Source organism: Falco biarmicus, chromosome 2 (genome assembly GCF_023638135.1).
Source record: "Falco biarmicus isolate bFalBia1 chromosome 2, bFalBia1.pri, whole genome shotgun sequence".
NCBI lineage: Eukaryota > Metazoa > Chordata > Aves > Falconiformes > Falconidae > Falco > Falco biarmicus.
The window spans coordinates 47,108,757-47,134,474 of NC_079289.1; the positions used below are offsets into that span (position 1 = coordinate 47,108,757).

The 25,718-nt window shown below is 38.3% G+C and overlaps 2 long non-coding RNA genes across 3 annotated transcripts in view; one reads left to right on the plus strand and one right to left on the minus strand.

Moving 5' to 3' along the window:
- The window catches only part of LOC130145246 (uncharacterized), a 27,071-nt gene continuing 1,353 nt past the window's right edge, over positions 1 to 25,718 (minus strand). Inside the window, exons 2-4 of one of the 2 annotated variants that reach the window (XR_008820425.1) lie at positions 19,618 to 19,739; positions 14,815 to 14,882; positions 1 to 344 (exon numbers count right to left, since the gene is read on the minus strand). This is a non-coding gene — a long non-coding RNA (uncharacterized LOC130145246). Of the gene's footprint in view, positions 345 to 13,205; positions 13,278 to 14,814; positions 14,883 to 19,617; positions 19,740 to 25,718 lie in introns of those variants that run through there. The other variant, XR_008820424.1, reaches the window with a different exon arrangement.
- The window catches only part of LOC130145247 (uncharacterized), a 24,629-nt gene continuing 2,663 nt past the window's right edge, over positions 3,753 to 25,718 (plus strand). The window contains exons 1-3 of the long non-coding RNA XR_008820426.1: positions 3,753 to 3,812; positions 4,449 to 4,519; positions 8,383 to 8,777. This is a non-coding gene — a long non-coding RNA (uncharacterized LOC130145247). The remainder of the gene's footprint in view (positions 3,813 to 4,448; positions 4,520 to 8,382; positions 8,778 to 25,718) is intronic.

Sequence of the window (25,718 nt, forward strand, 5' to 3'; positions counted from 1 at the left end):
TGACCTCATTCTCCCTTTATGATATCCCAATTCATCCTCTTTGAATACATCCCAGAAATTTCTGTTAAAAAACCTTGTCCACAGTCTCTTATTTTCAGAGCCATGTCAAAAATGAGGTTGTTAAATCAGATCCTTCTAAACTGACCCTTGAAAACACTGGGAATAACCTGAAAACAAAGGGTTCCATATCTAGACAACTTAATTAAGAAACTGCATGTAAATAATTTCCATGAGATAGTTACCTTTACCTCTGCCAGTTTTCACAACCATTTATGTTCCTTCTCCCGGTCATTTTTACTGCTGCTTCAGTCAGTCATCTTCATTACTTCCTCATATTACATACCCTTGAAGGAGAAATGAAGGATATGCATTTCACAAACCCTCTCTTTGACCTGCTCTTCAAACCCTCTTAATTTCTATGCTCTTGTCACTGAGATTGGATTAATTTGACTCTATGCTTATATAAAAGGTGCAGAAATCTATACTGGAGCTTCTCTGTCAGCTTTTTGCCTGGCCTGTTGAGAGAATTAGGCGTTTCTTAATTTCTCTTTAAAAATTCCTACATTTTTAAGTGTAGGTGGGAGTCATTGCATTGAGTGACTAAACCAAATCTTTTCTGTGTCTGATTGTTTATTTTTAAGTTTCTCAGATAACTGTCCACTAATAGAGGATGGAAGTTGGGATTCTGCATCAAAAATTTAGGCCAAAGCCTCTGTCTCATGTCTGACATAGTCATGGACTGACTTTTGAAAATTAAAAGCTGTAATCAAATCAAGTGCCAAAACAAATTCAGTCATCGTCAGATGAAACTTTTATATCCAGGGAAATATATACCCAGGAAAATTATGCTGACACCCACTGTTTGAAATTTCTCTTTCAAAATGTGTAACTTTTAAACAAAAATAATTTTTTGCAACTTTTTCAGAAAGTTATATTTTGCATTGTTTTTTCCCCACATGTCCCTTGTTGTACCGTCCCTTTTTTTCAAAAAAGAAATTCACTGTGCACCATGATTACATAATCATCCACCACAGCCAAAAAGAAATAAAAAAAGAAGCATGACACACTGAAAGAATAATTGTCATCTTCAAGAGAGTTGTTTTCATCTTGGCAATGATCTCAGCAATAAATGTTGCAGTTTTCAGAAGTGATATTTCAGGGCTCTGGAGGCCAAAAATATTTTAGGAAATTTAAATTTTCATGGAGAAGAAAAATCCACTGAAAAACATCCATATTGGAATGAAAGTAAATTAATCATGTAAACCAACTGGAAATTCCAGTTTTGCCGGATTTCAGTTAGGGGATATGACACAACAATCTTTTTTTGAGTGTAAAAGTATAAATTCTAATATTCGGGGCCTTATATTGAGAAACCTTTGGAAAGTATAGCTGTATACTGTATCCTTGAGCATACCAGTGGTGACAGATTGAGAAAGACTTGTTTAGTCTTGTTGAAGTCATGGCATGTTTAATGAAATGTCCCTTAGTCAGTAAAACACTAAAATTTGTACTTACCTGCCTTTAAGCAAGAGAAAACTTCATAAGTCTTGGATAACTGTATTAGCTTTTTGCTGTATCAGGAACAACATGCTCAGTATTTTGCAAAACTGAATTCTGAATCAATTATAAAAACTTCCTGTGGCATTTCATTTTTTCTTGGATTTCTTTTACAAAGAAAACCCTGAATCAATATTATTTAGTGTATGTTTGATTAGACAACACCTGAAAATCCTATAAATGAGTTACACAGTTAATGTTTGGCAAACCTTTTCATTATTTAGTAAAAAAAATGTTGATTAAGTCGTGGTACTTATTGTACCTGCATTATATTGTCTGTGTTTCTTATTCTGAAAATTATAAAGGGTAATCATAAACTACAATGTATTTTGAAACAAAAATTAAAAATTTTTCTTGCTTCTCCAGGAGTATATTGCTGTCAGATAAGCTGATGCCGTACTCTTGGATTTGATTTTTTTTCTTTAATGCTGAAAGTACTCTATTGCCAAAATTGGGCAAAGATCTCAAAACCTAGAAGTCTGAATATTGCTGCTATATAAGTCCAAAGGTACAGAACATGAACAGCCATTTCAACTGGTCTGAATCATGTTCATGAGTTTCTCTGATTTATCCTTCCATTGGCCCTTCTAGGAAGTACTTTTTTTTTTCCTTTTGCCCCCTGTCTTCTATATTTCATTTCATGTGTCTATCGAGGCTATGAAAGATAAAGCTATCTGCTTTCTTCTGCAGTAAAGAACTATATGGAATCAGTTCACCTGTCTGTCACTCCTCATTAAATTCTTACCCTCTTCATTCACATTCTGATCTTTGCAAATGAACATTTGCTTAATAAATGTTCCCAAGACTAACAGTGCAGAGTGAAAATCCCACACAGCAGTAAATTATTAACTCAGTCACAGGGGGAGTGCCATATATGACTTTTCAGAATGAGTTATTATGTGGATCATCATGTAATTATGAATTTTTCAAGCCATGATAGAGGAAAATTGAATATTTAATATTTTATGGACATATTCTGCACTGAGGACATCTTTCAAAATTTTATGATAATTTTTGGAGTAAGCAAAGAGCAGAACAAAAGTTACAAAATAATTACAAAGTGGAATATTTAATCACCATGGACATTGTTGGCGATTTCTCAAATTGCATAATATAATCAAGGTCGTGAACTTTTAATCACGATGTATTCAAATGGAAAAAATATGTGCATTAAAATTAATCTACAAGTATGTTTTGATTGTTTAAGAGATGAGAATATGAGTTTTCATACTGTATTGTGTAATAGATAGAATGATGTAAGTATTCATGGCAAGACAAGGGGCTGTCAAATGCTTCTGAATAGTCATGGATTGCCCCTACATGGGGCATTTAGAAATACAGAAACATGAACATAAACTGTGCTGCTTGCTCCAGGAAAGCTTGCTGTGAGCAGGGAACATGAGGGGGAGCAGTGCAGGTGCCTGAGCATAGTCGTTTTGCACAATTTTAAACATCCTGGGGTATTCACAGCATCTGTGTGAGACTGGCAGAGATAACACACGGTCTGTGGGAGACCAGAGCCCTTCTGAAGCAGCAGCTGGATGCCAGGCAGGATATCCTAAGGCATCTGAATGGTATTAGACACCTATGTTTAGGCTTTTGAATCACTCTTTGGGAATCAAAGCTGAAACCATGTGTATTTTAAATGCCACTAAAGTCCTGCATATGGACAACAGACTCGAGCTGTGAACTTTGGAAAGCAAGAATCACTAAGGAAAGGAAAATATTTACTTTTTATTGTGATAAACAAGAATTTGAACAGAAAAAAAGTGTTTCTAAGGCTTTGTTTCCAGGGAGGAAACAAAAATAAATTCATCAAGCACTTGATAATAGGTGAAATGAGATGTTGTTTTTGGCACTTTAATAACCAATCAACTTAGTGCAAATCTACCATAAAAAAACCCAAGTATTGTTTTCCTTAGCAGTCTTTTACACCCTGCCCGAAAACCTGCTGAAAACCAAGGTAAGGAAAGTATGAAAGCTTGAGAAGCCTATAGAGCAAACCAAAATATATATAGTAAGTACATATTAGTCTGGAGCTACTTGTGGGGTCATGCATATTTACAGATTTCTTAATTTTATTTATTATAATTTATTTGTTTAAATAATTTACTCCATGTGCATTACTAAAAGGTGCCTTTATGCCACACATAAAATAATTCACAGTTAAAATATAAATTGTGTCTGCTGTTACAGATTCCAAGACATCAGCCTGACTTCATTTGCCCAGAAGGTTAAATGATGGAAGCTAAAAGGTTTGGACCAGAATGACCTGACATTAGCAGTGTGCTCAAGTCTTAGTTGCAAAGTGCGTACTTAAAAAACACAGCAGACAAGGGAACCAGTAGTTTCACCCAGATGCTGACAGGGTCCAAGCCACCCAAATATCGAGAATTCCCACATTGCCTTGATTCATGACTGTCTGATTCCAGACAGAATTGCTCCCTGCTCTTGCAGTGAGTAGATGAAGGCAGGTCCTGCAACACGCTGGGCTGAGAAGAGTTACTCAAAAAATTTAGTGTAATATATCCTTTTATTTTAATAACATTATCTATATATCTTTGGGTTGTGTATGGACATGTATGTACATTTATATACACAGTAATATATAATTTTCAATATGATGTACTACTGAACGTTTACCTGAACACTTCTGTGTTCCTTACTCCAAGGACAGCTCTCAACACCATTCAGAATGAGGCACTTCTAAAATTTCAATCATCTTTTGATTTTGGAAAGAAAGTTAAAAGGCGTCTGGGAGAAAAAGAAAACATTTTTCTTTCAAAGTACAAATAAATCTAGACTTTGTAAAATGCTAGGAGCCAAGTACTGCATGTCAAGTGTGTGATTACAGTATACAATAATAAGAATAATATTTCTTCTCTCTGCAGGAACATCATTGATAAATGACCTGGCTCAAATCCTGTGATGATGTCAATAATGAATAACAATTCCAGTCAAGGTAATTACAGTTTTTCTACCTGTAATTACACTGGCAGTTTCAAATATGGACAATACCTTTTGTTGTTTCCAGTTTTGATTATGTATTTGGATTACTACACACTATTAAATTAATTGATCTCTCCAAAAATGACTATCAAAGACAAATTAAGTGTACGAAGGTCTTGGGAATGAACAACATGTAGAAATGTTATTTCTATTAACATTTTGAAACAGTACGTTTGCTTAATGTTCAGCAAAGAAACTTCTTCATATCTTTGCTCATGAAACTAAATAACTGGTATTAGGATCAGAAAAGCATGTCATCTATTGGCTAGCTGGTGCAGTGTTCTGGTGACATTGCCTAGGTGTTTTTACCTTCATGTGGATCTCCAAAACAAACATCTTGAAACTCATCTCTGCAATTTCTCTGCAGAAATGAAGTTTCAGGTTTTCTCACTGTTAGTAATCTCTAGCCCTGACAGTTTGTGGTGTGGACATTTCACAGGTCACAGTGACATCCAGCCCCATGCATTAATGTCACAGTGCCACCTCTGCCCCTTCAGTAGCACTCCAGGGATTTTTAAAAGCTAATGAGCGTTTCTAGCTGTAACAGCAGAACAGCAATCACAGACAAACGCCCAGGTGGATTTCCTTGCTTGCCTAGGCATTTTTTTTAATGATTTTATATAGCAACCAACCATGCTGTACTTTTAAGGATGCCTCTAGTGCAGGGGTCCTCAAACTTTTTAAACAGGGGGCTGGCACGTGGATGAAGTGTCAGGCAGTCATCTGTGGCTGCTTGGTTTCCTCCCCAACCCCCGGCGGGGGGGGGTGGGGGTGGGGTGGGGTGTCTGTAAATACTGGGGGCCAGATTGAGGACCCTGGGGGGCCATATCCGGCCTGCGGGACGTAGTTTGAGGGCCCCTGGTCTAGTGATAAATCTTCTTCAGCCTGTTCAGGAATGTAGATTCCATGAGCTTACCAAGTATGAATTGTTTCCTATTGAAACCAAAGCCAAAACCTTTACTGGAAATGTAAAGCAGCAGCACTAGGTCCCTGAGCCAGTCTCATATCACCAAAAAAAATGGTCTATACTAAATTAATGACCAGTGTAGAGTACCATAAAGAAATACTATAGAAAACTGATATTTTAAGTGGGGTCTGACTGGGAGTCACTTACTAACAAAGAAAAATGAATGCCCTAATTTTGCAAAGGCACAAACCCCAAAAGCTTTATTTTTAGTATTAAAAAACACTGCTCCCAATCACAGTGAACAGAACAAAGTCCTGACTGACAAGGGACATGCACAGCATCCCCCGCTACACTAGTGTTTTCTTTGAATAGTAAACAAAAGCCATATTTAGCACTTCCATAGCACTTTATATGCTCAAAGGACTTCACTAACCATTACTGGCATATCTAGACGCTTCTTATATGCAGATGAATGCAGATATGACAGTAGGCATTAGAAGGCAGGATATTAGAATACATTAGCAAATGGACAATAGAAAACAGCTGGTTTGACTGACTGTGGGGGATCTGAGTCAAGAGTAGCGGTTCTGATTGCCGTCATGGCTTAGAAACTCATCATTTAATTAACAATATAAATATTTTAGAAATTAACATTTTATAAAACCACAATAAGAGGTTCCATTTTGAGAATGGGAAAGGATTAATTCACAGTTGGCTGCACCGATGGCATCCAGCCTTCATTTACTTGCCTTACAACAACACACTCGGCGAGAATTAATACAGCACAATTCACACCCTGTCATGTCTCATTACTTAATTATGAAGTGTCTGTAGTACTTTGGACATTACTGCGCCTGTTTGATTGGCTGTGACTGATGTCATACCCACTTTAATACTAGCTGGTACATGCATGGATAGGCCTGTCCTCCTCCTCACCATTTTCCTTCTTTCTATTCATGAATTCTATTTCATAACAGTAATAATATACTCCAGGCGGTGCATTTCCAGGGAATTATTGCATTTCTCAAGTGGGTAAAGTCATTTGGCCTTTCAGCCTTATGCCTTGCAACACCTTCCTAGGCATGTTATAATTGCCCAGAAATACGCTATATCTTGTATATTATAATTCTTACATGCCACTGTTTCTTTTTCACTTGCCCAGCCCAAATAGACTCCAATAGCAAAAGAGAAGTTGTCAGGTGCATTTTTTTTCAAATGGGTCTCTCGGATGTATTTGCAAGACGTGGAGTGTCTCATGCACATATAATTTAAATGCATTAATTTACAAATATTAATCATTTAACATCCTGTAGAAAATATAATGGCCACATTCTCATGTCCCTTGGCAATTCCAGAGCACTGTCTCCTGTATCTCTGAGGTGGCAGTAGCACAAGATGACACACTTGATTTAATAAGAATGTAGAGCCACATGCAGTGATATGCTTAGATATTTTTAAGAAGTGAGATCCTACAGTAAATGTTTATGAAAGCTTAAAAGGAATCATTTCTGTAGAGCAATCTTTGAGTCTAATGATTAAAGAAAGTACAAGACATTCTGCTCGGTTTATGGTAAACTACTGAAGTTGAAACTTACTTTAAGTAGGAAGAGAAAATAATTTAGGCATCAAAAATATCCTCAGAATTAAACAGCAAAAATTCTTACAAGATATTTCTAGGCCCTCCAACACAGAAGTCCGACATACACACTTATAGATGAGAAGAGCTGGACTGAATCTCTTCTGAGTTACTAGGGTTCACTTTTGAAGGTATGATTCAGCCTGCCATGAATATTTTGTACTCCTGTAGTAATTTTCAGTTGAATACCTCTAATAACTCAATGAGCTTTAATGAATCAAGCCTTCTGGCAAAGTCCAGAAGGAAGGTCAATTTAGTAGAAACTAAATTATGGCAGTTTGCTAGGTTAGCACTTATACCTGTAATTATAAAATGGAAAACCACTCTCCTGCCAGAGTCAAATATTCTTCCAGTAGTTCCATCCTTATTTTACTTTTTGCTTCCTCTGTAGGTGACATCTGCCAATGTCTGAACTAGGGCTGCCCTACACTTAGCCATAATAAATGTAAGATTGAAGGATGACTGCACAGTTAAACACAAACCTGTGCCTCATGGTGCTTCATGCCCCCATCCTTTCTTCCCATGTCTGTTACAGCCATACCTCAGATGCGAAAAAGTACTGCACAGTGCCTCCTCTGAAACTTAACCAGCTCAGGTGCTGAATTCCCCTCTATTAGAATGAGCTGATAAATAAAATTAATGAATTAGTGCCACAGCCAAAAGTGAACACATTTCGGCAGCTGAGAAGTGCATACATTTGTGCCATCTATGGCAAAGGGCTGTTAAAGCTCTGAAGAGACTGTTCTCAAAATAACTGGGGCAAGAACAAGCTTGAGATTTTAATTTTGCATAATATGTAATGTCAAGTTTATAAATAAATAACAAATTGGAGTTTCCCATAGTTCCCTTCTTCAGTTTTGGTATACCTGCTGTAAACCAACATGGTCCTGGAGAAAACAAAGTGTAAGGCTAACCAAGTTTACGGCCCTGCTTTGTGGAAAATAAAGCAAGGGTAGATGTACTAGAACAGAGAACTGGGATATATTCTATGAGAAAATTTTTCTTCAGAGTCAACATTTAAGACCTATTTAAAATGTCAGTGAATTGAAGGTAGAGATGAAGATGGGTCCAAACCACATTCTCAAATTCAACATATCTCTTAAAAGAGGGAAAATAATAAAAGAAGGTCAGCATTAAATCCAGAACAATTGTGGACTTAGGAAGACTGACATTTCCCATCATCCATGAGCTCTAACCCAGTAGCTTCTTCAACCCCATTTGTCAGAAAACCAGAAAGTCTTAGTCTTTGATGGTGTCTTTTCTCCTCTTGTAGGTATTATCTTTGGCTAAGTTACTTGAATGCCTCAATACCCTTTGGGACCAGCTCCTGAGTGACTCGAGCATTAACGGCACTGCATTAAGTTCCCGCCATCTCTGCCTGAGGGACCATAAACCATGTCTCCCACCTGCATGAAGAATGCTTTCATCAGCTAACAACAGTTATACTGAATCTGGAAGCTCTCAGTCTTCTTGTTAAGCTGTTTCACTTTGTGTAAAACAAACACTCCTTCACACAGAGGGGGAACCAGTACTGCCTTCTACCTGAGTTTCCTAACCACTCGTCTAAACATCCGTCTTCATCTGCTTTCTGACACGACAGCATCCTCTGCAACAGGACAGCCCGCATCCTACTAGACTATCCTAATGGCAAAGCTATGAGGGGAAAAGGTAGAAAAATTTCCTTCTCCTGTATGTGTGTGTGGAGAGGGCAGAGGCTTAGCTGCCTATTCCTGCACTTCATGCAAGCAAGCTCTTGTTTTATGACTCCCAGAAGGACCTAAATAAGAGGCTGAAAGAAGGGGACCAATACAGCATAACAGTGCCAAGACTTAAGCTTACGCATCCAGCTACAGAAATTTCAGATTTCTATGCTTTTAGGAGCAGGTTTGAGTGTCATTGTTGCCACTGTTTTCCCATGTTAGATTTAGACACTTGAAAAGGCATGTGAGTACTTCATTTTCCCTTGAGAATGTGAACCTTAATACACAGCATTTTAAGCTGTAAAGCAGCTTGGGAAGTACTGGGATTGATGTCAGGTAGGTAACAAATACTGGCTCACTGTCTGATGTTGTGTTCATCCCTGGAAATCAACAGGTACCCGGCATCAGTCATGCTGAGTCCCTGACATGCAGGTAACCCCTCATTACAGATGTGCAGTACTTGGCTCTAGGATCATTTTACCGTTTTCCTTAAATTCATTGCACTTTGAACCAGGCTTTGAACAAGGTAATGATGGACATCTGGTTTCAAATAGAGGGGATTTCTAACAATTACTATCAGCTAAACCTGGAAACCTATCAAATGGCAATAATAATATATAAAAAAATCAGATATTAGGTCATAGTGGATTATTTTACCAGTACAGAAGAAAGATCTGACAAATTGAAGATAACTATTTTAAATATCCAAAAACATCTGAAAACCTGCCAGCCTTCCTCTATGATACAAATTCTTTCTCTTTAGAAGAATTATACTTTTTACTCTTTGCTCTTGTTTATTATCAGTGTAATAGTCTTTCACCTGAGAAAACAACAGTGTTATCAGTGCATGATCACATAGCGGTATGGATAAATAAATAATGACAAAATTGTAGATGAATATAGTTTGTGAAATACCGATGAAGTTACAATTGTTTTCAAAACACTTTTAAAGGTTCAGTATTAAAGGTACACACTTCTGTAAAATTACAAACCGTTTTAAAACCAGCTGTGTAGAAAGGCAATGATCAAACATAATTTATCAAATTGATTTTACTACAAATAATGTATTATTACTTACACAGATCCATAAGAACCTAGAACTCAAGGACTGACTAAGTGCATTGAACTCTTATTGGTAGTACTAAAGGCAAGTGAAAAAGTTAAACAGACTAATTAATAGAATAAGCCTGCAAAATATGTATTTCATATCATATATATTTCAAATTAGGGATTATCTCCATACTTAGTTTTTCAGGATGAACTCATGCATCAGCAAGGAGTTAAAGTTTCAGTCGGTTGTGAATTTGAAGATATTCTTATCTTAATCATGACATCATTTACTTAGTTCAGAAAGACTCAAGTGATGTCTAACAATTACATAAATAAAGAATTCTGCCATGTAAGTATTGAAATGTGACAGGTATTTTTGCTTTGCAATGATAATAGGGCCACGAGTGATATGAATTTAAAGGGAATAGAATCTATTCTGTTGAAGACATTTACTTTCATTGTTAGCACATACATTTGCACTAGCAACATAGTTTATGTTTACCAGAAAAGCTGCCATTCAACAGACAGATGGCTCCAGTGGCAGAACGCAAAGCAACTCACACAAATTGTTCAGTGATTTCCCAAACTACTTTAACAATGTATTCCAAATTCCCATCATTTTATGTGTAAGTATAATTTATTCATTGGTGTCACTTATACAGCCCCTATCACTCCAATCTGAGTACTTCCCAGTATTATCAAGCATATATAGAAGATGTATTATTTCTCCTTCTCCTTCTTTCCAATCAGCAAATATTTTAGAATTATTTTATTTTACCATATATCTATATCTCTGTCTATTTGGCAAGAAAGAATAAATCCCACTTCACTATCACGACTTTTACCATATGCATACACCCATATATAAATAAAAATACAAATATGCTTTTTACATATTCATATATCATATGTATACCACATACAAATATAAATGGTAAAAGTTGTGATGGAGAAGTGGGATTTGTTCTTTCTTCCCAAATACATAGATTTTATTTTCTGGGGAGACTTAATCTACTTTTTTTAGCTCCAGTACCTTCAATGTTTTCTTCCAGAGAAGCCACTCTTGGAAAGAAACTTTGGGGTGCCTGTCTGTTCTCTGTGTGTGCATGGCAGGGTGACTTTAAGAAGCCATACATTCTCTTCAGTACCAGCACTGCATCTCGAGGCAAGGCACATACCAGTATTGCACATTTTATTTCCAAAGTGCTGAATATGGCCCAAAATCATCTCTTTGTTCTGGAAGTCTTTGATTCCAAACAACTCCAAGCACCAGGGAAGTAATGCTCAGATTATTCTGAAGTCCAAATTCTCACCTCAGCATGGTGGTATCCTTTTCAATGGTGACATTTACTTGCAATAGTTAAGCCAGATAAACTTAGACAGGAATCATTTTGTACTTCTCGAGCCCAAGCTCAGTCCTCCCAAGAAGGGAAGATGAGGTTGAAGTCTGAGATAACTGCAAAATCCTTTTGTAGGAAGAGGATGACTATACAGCAGGCAGGGGGAGTTCTGATCTGGAAGCACCACTCTGCTGGGCACCCCTTGGGGAGCCAGCATCAATGTCCACCCACACACAAAATAGCCACACAGCGCAGCCAGTTAGGTCCAGTGTGAGACTAGTGCCAATCCTACATGTACAATTTGTCGCCTTCAACCTTGAATTGGCTTGCCTGTTCGCGCCACAGAGAAGAGAGAGGAGAAAGCAAAGAGAAACTCTTTCTCAGAAGGCAGCACTCCACACAAAGAAATATCACCTCACAGCCCAGGAGCGGGACCTTCCCAGCTAGCCTGTTGACCTGCAGGAGCTTGAGCCAATTTTCTACCAGAACATGGCAGAAATCAGCAGGTGCCAGGGCTGAGAGATGTTTGTGTTGTGGGACATGGACCCAAGCATGTGCCATGCTCCCTGTTCCCACAGGGCAATCAACAATCCTGTACAGTGTATCTTTCATGTTCATGGACCAGACTAATCAGGGCATGCTACAAGGATAACTGAGTTACTTACTTGTTGCAGCTCAGAGAGGAGAAGAAAGTGGATGTGGAGCAATGGGTGCGATGGGGTAGCACCCCATTTGTACCCATTTGTACATGTACTTTCATGTACATGTACCATACATTTGTATGGTACATACATGTATGTATGTATGTACATACATGTATGCACATACATACAAATGCACCATACATTTGTACATGTACTTTCATGTACAAAGTATCTGTACAGTGTTTCTTTCATGTTCATGGACCAGACTAATCAGGGTATGCTACAAGGACAACTGTGTTAGTTAATTGTTGCAACTCAGAGAGGAGGAGAAAGTGGATGTGGAGCAATGGGTGCAATGGGGTAGCAAGTTTCTATGGGGAATTCTGCATTCAAATAAAAACTAATCTGTTCAGCCTTTCTTGGCCTATATGGTTCTGCATATGGCTTTTGGTATTGCTAGAGCTTCTTTGAAACCAGTGTAGCAGAGTAGGTCTGCTTTTGCAGCAAGGTGGGAGTTGGGGTACGCTGCTCAGGTGGTTAGCTGTGGCTGTGTGGTGACTGACAAGGGACACAAACGGCATCAGACTATAAATAAATGGGGGCTGGTGATCAAATCACACCGAGCTTGGTCAGTATGACCACAAGTGTGAGAGCAGTGACTTTCCATTTCTGGACACTGAAATTGGAAAGGACCAGCTGTATCAGCTGAATATTCACAGGTCCATGGGGCCTGATGGGATTCATCCCAAAGTGCTGAAGGAACTAGTGGATATTACGGTAGGACCCTTCTCAATCATCCACCAAAGACCTTCAGAGTCTGGGCAGGTCCCTGCTGACTGGAAGCTAGCCAATGTTATTCCAACCTACACAAAGGGCATGAAGGAAGACCCAGGGAACTACAGACCTACTAGCGTAACTTCAGTTCCTGGAAAAAATTACGGGGATTTTACTGGGTACTACTGAAAAGCATTTAAAGAATAAGGCAATTACCAGGCATAGTCAACACGGGTTCACAAAAGGAAAAGCCTGTTCAACTACTTTGATACCCTTCTATGATAAGGTCACCCACCTAGTGGGTGAAGGGATGGCGGTGGATGTAGTTGTTCTGGATTTTATTAAGGCTTTGATACTGTCCCTCACAGTATTCTTCTGGCCAGGTTGTCAAGCTGTGGGATGAGTGGGTTTATGGTGTGCTGGGTGAAGTACTGGCTGAAGGGCAGAGCTCAAAGGGTTGCAGTGAATGGGGCTACATCTGGCTGGTGACTGGTCACCAGCAGCGTTCCTCAGGGTTCAATTTTAGGGCTGGTCCTGTTTAATATATTTATCAATGATCTGGATGCAGGAGTTGAATGCACCCCTAGTAAACTTGCTGATTATCTCAGACTGGGAGGTGCTGTTGACTCTTTTGAGCAACAGGAGGCCTTGCAGAGGGATCTAGATAGATTGGAACATAGGGTAATGGTTAATGGGATGAAATTCAACAAGTTGACATGCCAAATTCTGCACCTAGGGTGGAGTAACGCTGGGTACAAGTATAAACTGGGGGAGAGGTAGCTGAAGAAAGGGGTCTGGGGGTGCTGGTCGACAGCAGGCTCAGTGTGAGTCAGCAGTGTGCCCTGGCAGCCAAGGGGGCAAACCACATCCTGGGCTGCATCAAACACAGCACAACCAGCCAGTCAGAGGGGTGATTATCCTGCTGTATTCAGCGCTGGTGCAGCCTCACCTGGCGTGCTGTGTGCATTTCTGGACCCCACAATATAAGAAGGATGTGAAAGTCCTTAAAAGCATCCAGAGGAGAGCAACAAAGCTGGTGAAGGGCTGAAAGACATGTCCCATGGCGAGTGGCTAAGGGCTTTGGGCTTGTATAGTTTGGAGAAAAGGAGGCCCAGGGGCGACCTCATTGCTCTCTGCAGCTTCCTGAGGAGGGGGAGTGGGGAGGGAGGTGCTGAGCTCTTCTCCTGGGTATCTAGGATGCATGGGAATGGTTCAAAGCTGCACCAGAGGAGGTTCAGACTGGACATTCGGAAGCATCTCTTTACCAACACGGTGGTCAAACACTGGAACAGGCTTCCTAGAGAGGCAGTCGATGCCACAAGACTGTCACTGTTTAAGAGGTATTTGGGCAATGCTCCTAATAATATGTTTTAATTTTTGGTCAGCCCTGCAATGGTCAGGCAGTTGGACTAGATGATCACTGTAGGTCCCTTCTGACTGAAACACTCTAGTCTAGTCTATTCTACATTTTGTAGAAAGACACACCAAGGGGCCATATGTAGCTTTATTGGCATGGTGATGCCATGTCAATAAAGCAAGAGACATAGCCAGAAGTGGATAATTCAGAGAAACCCTGAGGGCACTTCCAAACTCAACATTGCAAATGGGGAATGGCACAGCACAGTGCATGTTGCACATGCCAGGACATCCACACATGGAGAAGTGGGTTGTATGGGTTATGTTAAATGTCTAGCAGCAGAACAGCGAAGCATGCTGTGGCAACAAACTCAGGAGTTTTGTCTACCACCAATGTTGCTGTCAGCAATGACTAACAAGTAGGGAAAAGTTTAACAGGGAACATGACATTATAGGATGAAGGAAACAGGGTGAGTGGAAGGATTTCCCAGGATCAGAGCCAAAATCTTTGATGACTTCTGAGGCAAGATATCCATTTGGAATTGACTGATGTATTTGCATGTGGACAAATAGGAACATTTTACCTATTAAATGCTCTATGTATCAGAGGCTGATCAGGACATTTTTAGAATGAATCTCTTTATCAAATTTTTAGTATCAAATCTTTCAGAAAACAACACTGGTTTATTAGTACTCAGTTTTTTAAATAAAATAGCTGCTTCTATGTCACATTAACCATGTAAATATTTGAATTTAAGCCTAAAAGTACTGAACTAATGGCTACCTGCTGAAATAGAAGCTCTTGTCAAAGAATGAAAAACAAAGCTCTCCATACACTCACACAAAACTGAGCTAGAAACAACTTCTTTTCCTTCACCATGCAGCATACCATAGTCAGTGTGTCTCCTTCTGAAAAAAAGAGAAAAACCACACGTAATATCCTCACATTAAAATTTGTAATTCAATTAAAGCCCCACAAATTTTATGCCTTCTTCCTGTGTGCTCCATCAGCTGGAAGACATAAGACAATTCAGCAAGTGCAGACTTCTTACACCAAAGGAATCAATTCCAAAATGAAGTTGTTCAGGAAAATAAAAAGTTTTGCATTCAATTTTCTCTGATATTACTCCTGTAGAGCCACCTAGAGCACGTCTAATATTGTTAATAGCAATAAGGGGTGTGAGGCGCAGGGCAGGAGGGTAGGGAAAGCAGTTTGCCTGGTACTTCTCTTGTCAGAGAATATTAATCTCTAGTTGTATGCATGAGGTGAGGAAATGATAGTTCTCTGTATGCTACGAATCGAAGACTTGTTTTTAAGCTGTCAAGAAAATCTGGCCAGTTAGAGGAACTACTAAAAGTGTTTGCCACTATGCAGCTTGTGGTACTGGTGGTGGCTGCGGTACTGGTGTTTAGACAGCTGTCATGTGCAGACAGGATCTCCCTATGGAGGGCTTCGAAAGCATGTGCTTCTTTGACCATGCAGGTAACTCAAGCATCTCTTTAAGGATGTCTGCTTCTCTAAATACTTGCTTATAGACTTGGCTTGAACTGTAGACAATATACCTGGCTACATCGCTGACCTCCATGTGATGTAACTCGACATTAAAAGAGGCATTATTTAATGCTTTTTAAAGCACATGATAGACAAAGAAGAGTTTTGTTCCTGTCACTCATCAAATGTATGACTTTGTGCAAGCCAGCTTCCTTGGCATCCATATACCCACAGAGGCTATGATTTACAACAGAGGTTATTCTTAGGTCAAAAAACTGTAACGAAAATAAATCACTATTGCAGTGCCCTATGGGACAATGAAACAAGGGAGATTATAAATAGAGGATATATTTAAATTTAGAATTATACCCTCTTCTCACACTCACAAAGATGATTTTCATACGAATTCAAGCCTATATAGGCTGAAGTGAGGGATTATTGCTGGACTGCTACCATACTTCAAAGAGGAACTTACTCTTGCTGCACCTTATATGAGAGACACATCTGCTAAACATCTGCAATTCATTTTTCTTTTATTCTCAGATCAACGAAATTTGCAACAAATTTGGTTTCCACTGACACTTTGTTAAAGAGAGATGCTTTTACTGATCTTGCCAACATTAATGTTCATGGCAATGCTTGAATTATTCAGGCCTGCTTTACTTAAAAACAACTTATGAAGCTCCATAAATGTATGGAGCTATTAGGAACATATTGTAATACAGCTTGTCTGACTTGAAGACCTAACCCTATTAAATGAGATCACTAACAACAAAATCAGGTATATAAATACAGTCTTAATTTTTGCAGATGTGAAATTATCTTGATGCTTTTCTGCATATGAGTAGTTTCCCAAACCAGGATCTCTCTACAGCGGTAGAGTTGATGGGAAGATTTTTCTCCTCATAAAAGTTCTATACCAAGGGACAGGACTGAACACAAAAATGTATGGATTTTCTGACAAGAAAATTAACTTGTAAAAAATTATCCTCTTGGTTTGGTTTTCCTCAGCAAATTTTGCAGAATTCTTTAAATCCAATCTGCTGTCTGTAAAACCAATTTAAAAATTCATACGTGTATGTGTTTGTATTACAACCACAAACATTTTAAATTACTAAAAAACAGTTATATAGCAAGAAAGAAATAGACAATAATTTTTCTCATGGATGTTTAGAAGTGTGCACCAGTTTGTTACTGGATGAGCGAGCATAAGGAACATCTAAGGGTGAGACCTTTACCCTTTGTACAGAAGCTGGTGGAGAATCAAAAAAGATGATATCAGGGAAGAGTTTTCAGGAATCAAGAAAGCTGTACAGAATATAGAGCCATAGCCAGTGAAGATAGGAAAACACTGATTAAAGTTACCATAAAAGCATTCCCTTTTTCAGTTAGTTACAAAAGAAAGGCGAAGCTTTTTGTCTTTTACATTGCATTCTAAATTCTTCAGCTACATTTTCACCACAATTATCTAACTTCATTTTGCATGAGGTTTCCCATTTGGTCTACGTGCAAATCTAAATCTTCATGGCACAGATCTATAGTGCAAATTGGCTTCTGCTCCCTCTGTTTAGCAAGAACTACAGGAACAGGTTTGTAGGATGAAACATCACTGAGACCTTGACATCCATACTGCATGTTTCAAGGGTTATCTCAGACCGCTTTCAAAACTTCAGGTTTGTTTCATCCAAGAAGAACCCAGTTCACGTTCTCTGAGATTTTTTGGCAAAGTGAACCAAAGCATGATACGTGGGAATGACTGGAAAATTTGCTCCATAAACGCACTGGCAATCCAGCCTAAAATAACAATATAGACATGCCTTTAATCTGTCAGAGGATGGGTGATCATTGCCTGCCCTCTATGTTGGCCAGCACTGTTTGTAGAAAGGGGACCTTCACTAATGTGAAAATAAGCCACATGGTTTCTCATTGGATCCCATACATGAAATGAAACCTGAAAATCTGGAAAGGTACTTTTAGGGGAAAAAAATCTAACCAAATATTTGCAAACCTTGTTATTCCATTGTATTTTAAAGATGACTCTAGGAATTTATTGACTACCTTCGATAATTTGTTCATACCAGCCATGACACACACACACACACACATACTCGATCACTATCTGTATTTTAAGCATCTGTACCAAGGAAAGAATTAACCTCACAATTTGGCAGGTAATGATTTGAAAATTATCAATGAACATAGTTTTAATATTTTCCATAAAAATTAGCTCTACATTTTTATGCACTTTTTCTTTCTTCCTCATAGACAATAACAAGCTTCTGCAGGTGATAATTTTTCATTTCTCATGAGCACCTCCTCATTTCTTTGTTGGTTTTTTTTTCATTATTAATTTGAAATATCATAACAAGCCATTCACCAACTTAGACTTCTAAATTAAGACTTGATCTTTGATCTACTGTACTATGTACATCATTAAATGGTTGCATTATGTCCTCATTGGAAATTTTATTCTTTATCCTAAAAAATAAGTTTTCTATCTGTTGTGCAAAGTCTAAATTTAGTTTCTGTGCTTTTCAGGGCATTAAAAAATGAGGAGCAAATTCCATCTTAAGTTCTGTTACAAGTTATATGCAAATTTTCAGTAATATAAAAAAATAATGTAAACAGCTCTGGCACCAAAAGAAAAATCTAATCTTTTTCTCAATTACTTTTCCAGACTTCAAGTGTAGTTTTGTCCCAGTTGCTTACAGGGTTCTTTGGTTTGATGACTTAGCAGCCTACAACTTCTAAAATGGAAGCATTCAGGAATGAATGTGTGAGTGGCTGAGGGCATGAGGATGTGCATCGCTGGAAGAACACGAACTTGAAGTAATATTTTGAAGCTCTGAACAAAACAGACACAGTGTAAAGGAATACGTATGAAATTTGTATGTGATAAATACAACTACACATAGATGTCACCAAATTAAACTCTGAGAGATCCAAGAGCTACGTTATATATATATTTAGGTGCTCATCACACCCTCAAATAACACTCAGCCCACAGAGCAGTAGTGAAAAGGGAGTTGAACAGTCAGAATGGAGCAGTAGGACTTGAAAACGTTTTGTTCCTGCTTTTCTAATGATAGGAGATTCTCACTGATGAGAGCTGAAATAAGAATTGCAGAATCGGTCTTTACCTTAAAATCACCCTCATCAGAAAACTAAACACCCTGTCTTCTCTCTTGTCAGGGAACTTTACTCATAGTCATTGACAGAACTGAAAGCCAGAAGCCTTATTAGACCTAGAGACTGAAAAATTGGCTTATTTTAATTTGTCTTAAAGCCCAGAGCTGTCAGCAAGTACTTCACTGTCTGAAGTGGTAGCCTTAGGACATCTTTTGTCTGGACAGTTAGTAGGATGTGCATGTAACAGGAAGGATGTACGTGTACCTCAGGAATACACAGTACACTCCTTATCTTGGATTATATAAACCTTATTGTTTAAAACAATCTGAGAGCTATATGCAATCTGAATTAACGTGCCTCAGTGAGGTAATTTGTTCCTTACCTAAATTTGCAATTGAAACGTGGGAAGATAATAGAATTGCTAAAGCTTTTCTTGGAGAAAAATAAAATAGAAATATAATTTTAAAATGTTTCTACCAGGCCCTTTAAATGATAGTTAAAAGATTTTTTTGAGTTCCAGATGACATTTAGAGGTTGCACATTCACTAGTGGCTCTAGACCTCTTTAGGTTTTCTCAGGTTACAAAGCAGAGCCATCCCCTGAAGATTCCTTTTTTTTCTATGTGGTTTTCAAGGCATCTGATACAAAATTCTCTACGATTTTTCTGTTCTGAAAGTCTTTGTTTAGAAGAGATAGGAGTGATAGGTTTCTTTCAACTGGATTTTGAAAGATCTGTAATAAGTATGGTCTTCACTATGCTGAAACTGACTAACAGAAACAGCTAACGTAGATCACACACAGCCTGGGAGTGCAGAGCACCTGCGGCTCCATTCCTGCTATGTTGAATAGACTGGGAGAGTTCTGCACTCTGGGTCCAGTTTAGACTATATCCAGACTCCTGTCCCCCTCTGGAAATAGAGTAATTAATTCTGGATCTTTTCTTTGCATAATACTCAGGAAGCTAAACCATACTCATTGTGCTGCCTTTCTTTTGCATGATTGACACATGATGATAGGACTTACTCAGGAAAAGGTTCAAAGCTGCAGACCATGGCTTGGTGGGGCCTCAGTGAGATGAACAGCTTGAGAACAGGGCAGGCCACCTGTGGGATCTGCTGTGAACTCTTCCTGTGGTAGCTGAGGTCCTGTGTAAGTAGGGGTATAGAAGAGACAAACATCTGGAGGGAGCCTGACTCTGTTGTTCACTTTCTTGGATGTATTTGAGGATCATTATACCTTCTCTCAGTGCTGCTTATGCATTTTACCTGCTGAGTGTGCAATGTGAAGAGGAGGATTTAGCCTCTAGCAGCAGAATGCTGTTGCCATAGGGCCACAGGGCCTTGAGATATCCATCTCTAACACAACAATTTCCTATGTTCAGACCCTTCTTCTGGGTCGTTTCATTAATAGTATGCCATATATAGTATAGCCAACTACAAAATCTATGCATTCAATTGTTCCACACATATATTTTTATAACTCACTAATCCATCACAGAAAAGAGGAATTTGCAAAAATATCTTGTAGTGATGACAAAAAGATTGGACAGACATATGTATAGACAGACACTGGAAGGAGTATCTAGGACTTTATGCAAAAATTCTGATGTCCATCTCAGAAAAATTGTATTCTACTCAAAACTAGTTAAAAAATCTCCACTACATGAGGTGACACATATCATCACCACTCAAATGCAATTCTAGTCCTTGCTTTTAAATGTACACTGGCACCTGCTTCTTAGAAACCCTTTACAAAAAGTTTTGCAGTATTCTGTAAATATTCAAAGGACATAATTTATCCAAGTAGTAGTAGAAGTCTATACAATAGTTCTTTTCTGGTGCATAACATATTTGCATATACTCATTATTCTGAAAGAGCTGATTTATACTTTCAAAATATTTAGCACACTTAACTACATTCAAAGTGATAGTCCCTTGTAAAACTGTGGATCTTTCTTGCAAACAGCATGTCTTAGGCAAAGTATAGTTCTGAAATAATGTTAGCTTACGTTATAACAAGAATCCTATCTGAGACTGCCAACATGTAAAAGCTAATAGTTATGGAGTTGAAACACAGTAGAGTGTCTTCCTTAGTGTCTAATATGACCTTGTAATCCTTGACTTTGGAAGCACAGATTTCAAAACAGATAGCCATCCTTCAGCAGCATTAACTGGAAGGAAATATTCCCCAGGCAACAACTGAAATCCTGTACCCTTTACATCCCAGTCACACTTCTTTCTTCTCAATTAGTATCTAAATTTCAACACAATATAACAAAACCAGCAACCTTGGGGTTTTTTTTTTGTGTGTGTGTATGTGTGTGCATATACATCAATATGTATGATAGGAAAAATATTATTGTAAGATTAACTTTTGCTAGCAATTGTGATGTGTCACACTTGTGTATTGCTTTCAACAATGCAAAATTTCCTAATAACTCCACCTCCAGAGAAAAAGATTATCTCACTTCTAAAAACATTGAGACCACTGGGCTTTATGCAACACACCTCAACAACCAGCAGACCTGGCCCTTCTTGCAACTAATCATTTATAGCATATCAGCAAGCCTAAAGAGCACTCTTGATGCCATCATTTTTCATCCTTGGCTTTACATTCATTTTGCTATAGATGAAAAGCTCAGTCTCTTACTTGTGCTCCGCTATACTACTGAGAAGAAGCTGGTACGTGATGGGTATCCAGGATACAAAGACATTGTAGACAAAAATCACAGGTTATTTTAGTTCTGTTGACCTGTATATTTCTTGAGGCATCTTCCCCTTTTTAAGGATTTCCTTGGATTTTGTCATCCACCCCTTAGGGGTTTTTTCCAGTCAAAAGATAAATAGCATAGTACAGCAGGGTTCTCCTATCACAGAGTTGCATTTCTGTCAAGACTTAAGTATTTGTCTCATCAATACAGCATACAGGGAACACGGAGAAAAGTTAATCTGAGTAGAGGGCTTTGAAACTGAGATTTTTCTTGGAGTGAAATTCAGATAAAAGACACATTTAACCACCTAGTAGTAGCTGCTTCAGGAAAGAAAAATTTCTGACAGGGCAGGAGTAGAAAGACAGACTACTCCTATCAGTCTATTCTTATTTGGGAGTACCCAAATGAATGCCTGTGAGAAACCCAAGTATGCCTCATGTCTTGGACAAAAGTCCATATAATCTGTTTAGATATGGAGAAATTACTTCGCTCATTTAGTGGTTTCTCTGGTGTTTCTTTTAATCCATATTCCATGGCACCCTGAAAATATCCTATGAAATAAAAATGGTTTAGAAAGCAGAGACCATAATCAGGTTTTGTTCACATAGCTTCTATAACATATAAATTACTGTAATGCATGAAAAATATACTCTGAAAATGGAAAGATTAAGGAGAGAAGACTTCTCTTTCTAAACCGGGCCCATGCAAATGGGGTTTTCCTTTTCTTTCTAACTACTTTATATCTAGACTTTGGATGCTGAGGCTGAAGCCTGCAACAAACTTAAAACATTACAAAGTGAAATAAATGGGTCTCTTCCAAATGAATCCCAGATGATGCCAAGTGAAGGAAGATTTATGTATATGTTGTATAAATATTTAATGATATGGCCAAAAACCTACTGCCACTTAGCAAAAAGACATTTATCATTCCTCTGAAATATGACTTTTTAGCCAATAAGACTAAAGTATGTTAATGACCTCGAGTGAATTGTGTTGCTACTCATTAAACATTTTTTGACTTCTGATTGGCTGAGTCACCTCTGAGCTCATAGTCCCATCATCAGCCAGAAGTTATTCCTACAGAATAGTTGAGAGAAAGGTCTGAAGCATTTTTTTAAAAATATCCATAAAATGTACTGTAGATGTGAAACAGAACAAAGATATATATTGTGTGTGAATATCAGAAAAGCTGTTCTATGAAATTTTGACAAAAGTAGAAAATGTTTCATATAGCTACGGGGGACCTTACAGAGAACACTCCAAGACTAAAGTTTTAAGAAAATTTCCACATCTGTTTAAAAAGTCTGGTTTTTACTGACCTGGCTGTAGTCCTTATAACATGTTGAACTGTTGATAAATGTTCTTTCCGTTAAGTGTTTTATTTCAATGTCTTTTCAGGTCCACTGAAATCTGTAAATAATGGATAAGCCTCCAAATGGAAAAAAAATATGTGTCTATTCAGTTAAATCCATGCTGTTGGAGTGGTCCATACAGTGGACTTTAAACTGCTACTTAGAGCTGAAGTTATTTCTAGTAATTCAGCTGGTTCCTCAAAAGCTAAATCATGCCAAAGTCCCATACCTTTACTGACTTTGTTTTATTGGGGTACATATTCAAAACACCTGGCGAAGCAGAGAGAAGAAGTCTCACATTTCCTATCCTCTGAAATATCAGTGCAAATACATCAGCCCCAGCACAGCAAATCACCACTGGAGATAGCTGGGTGACTATGCATTATTTATGTGCTTGGTGGGATTGAGTCCACCAGGTCCACTGACACAGCTTGCTGTACACAGTGTCTTGTTCAGGATGCTGCATTCTCCTCCTTGACCATTTTCACATCCTACATGACAGACAGCATCAGAAAATTTGGTCCAGGGAAACCCAAGTAATTAATAGAGCGCTACTGGAATTTCACAGACTTGGATCTTCTCAGTCCTGAGCAGCAGGTTTTGTTAATTTATTTCTACAACACAGACGTTTGTCAAAAGAAGTATTAACCACAGGTGACATCTTAATATGCCATATGATTCCATGGTCTGTCCTTCATAAAGGTCTACTTTCTTCTGTTAACTTTCCAGCTCACTGCCATTCAGACAATAGATTGGCTGGTAAGTTGTCGCAAACACTCGGGACATTAACAAATTCTAATTGGCTATGTAATAGGAGCAGACAGCATGTACAATGTTAAACCACTTCTGAACCACCTATTTTCTGTATGCAAATCAGACAGAAACAAATGTTTGGCCCCAGCTGGGTGAAATGTCCCATTTAGAATTCTTTTCCTCTTCTTTGTTCTTTGATGTTCTGCAAATGAGCTTTAGAACTCCGCTCTTCACACAATTCAATTTTACAGGCCCATTATCTGAGATATAATGTGGAGGTTAAATATATCAGGGCAGCCATTATGTGAAAATAATTAACAGTAATGAATAATGCACTAATTCTACTGATGAGAGATGGTTATATGTGTAATGAAGTGTTGGGGCAGCCCTGACAAATGAAATTAAAATATTTAAACACTGTTTTATGATATTACTTTGCTCATATAATTTCCTTTACCTACAATGAGCCACTTCGATTATCGTCATTATCTTGACAGCTCTGAAGGATGAAATAGTGCAGGTTAATGTGACAGCGATTAGTCAGAGAGAAAATCCATCACATAAAGCAGAACAGAGTGAGGGAGAAAGGTCTCTGTACTTTCCCGTTTCAAACATGAGAAGAATGATACTATCAACATCACTTCAATATTAAATGGATAGAATTATCTTGTCATTCATTTACAGCCTCTGAATAACTACCTATTTGTACCTGCAAAGGAAAGGTCAGCCTTTCTTAATCATCCATAAAAATATGTTGATGGATTCCTTATATCAATAATGATGGCAGAAACAGAGACAAGAAACAAGCTAGGAAATTTAAAAGGAAAGCACTCTAGGTTTTGTATTCAAACATTTTCATGGGTTTGTATTTTTAAGTTTTGCTTCACATGCTGGTGTAATCTTCAAATAATACACAGTATGAAATAAAGTGAGACCACTGGCATATATTTTGTGGAAGTTACTTCAAATGCTGTTTAAATAACAAAAGAGACTGCCTATTGCACAGCTATTCCTCATACGGTTGTGGGGTTTTTGGTATGACTTGCCTACGAATACCCACAAAACCTAAAACCATTCAGATCTAGGTGCCAAAAGTTATACTAAAGTCAGACTTAACATTTTAGTCACTTTATTTTCAAAAGTACTGAGCGCATGTTGCTTCTAGATAGACCAATAGACCAGCAGACCAGGCTGTTGGAAATAAGTTGAGCTTTATGGGTCAGGCAGCCAGGTAGGAGGCACACGGGCAGTTAGGTACTCACACCAAGGATCCTCTGAAGACACGTAAGTAGAAAGATGTCCAATCTATCTTGGGGAGAAGTGCAAAGGAGCACATGGAGATCAGTCACTTAAACTGAGGCATGCATGCCCAGAGCACCAAGACATCCAAAAAAACCAGCTGGTTTTCCTTTCCTAGATTAGGAACACTTTTGTCACTCCAATGATTAACACATTCAGTTGGGATGCTGTTTCACAGTCCTTGCTCAGATAGAGAACAGCAGAGACCTGAATCCCTTATTCTCAATTGAAACCCAAGATTTAATTTTTCATGCACTCCTTTGTAGAAGCACAGAGAAACACCAGCTCTCACTAGCACAGCATTTCCCTCAGTTGCAACCCATTTGATTTGATTTCTTTCTGTAAAATGATTGGCCATCGGTTTCTCATTTGAGGGGAATTACACTGGCTTCAGAGACAGGTGAACAAAGAAGGTGTAGTATGGTACATAGAGGAATCCCGCTTCTGAAGTGCCACATAAGGGTCTCAGAGGCACCTGCCTAAAGAGCCATTTAAACTGTTAATGGCATCTTTGGCCATTGCAGAAAAATTAGTGGTTAGGGCACTCAGGACCCTGACTAAGTGGCATCTGAACAGTGGGTTCTCTTAACATGAATGGTGACTTTGACAGTCATAACATTTTTATTTAGGTGTCTAAATACAGCTTTTACAACTCTAACTTTTGCCATCTGCCCTGAAAAAATGTGAACTTACAAACAAACAAAACCGTGTAAATTTAGCAAAGGGATGCCTTTCCTGTTCATGCAAGCCATTATAATTGCAGTTTTTCTTACTGTATTATTATTGTTATTAATGTTATTCCTGTTGTTGATCATGTATTATGGTAGGGTGCGCACAAAAAAAGTGAGAGGTGTTCCTTCACTTTCTAAGTGTGTCCAGTGTTTTAAGCATTCACAGATAGAAAACAGCAGATAATCCATGTGCTGAAGATCTTGCAATTTAAGTAGAAAGAGCAGATAAAAACTGTGTGTACACCAATTTTACTCAAGTGGCATGAACACCACGGTGGC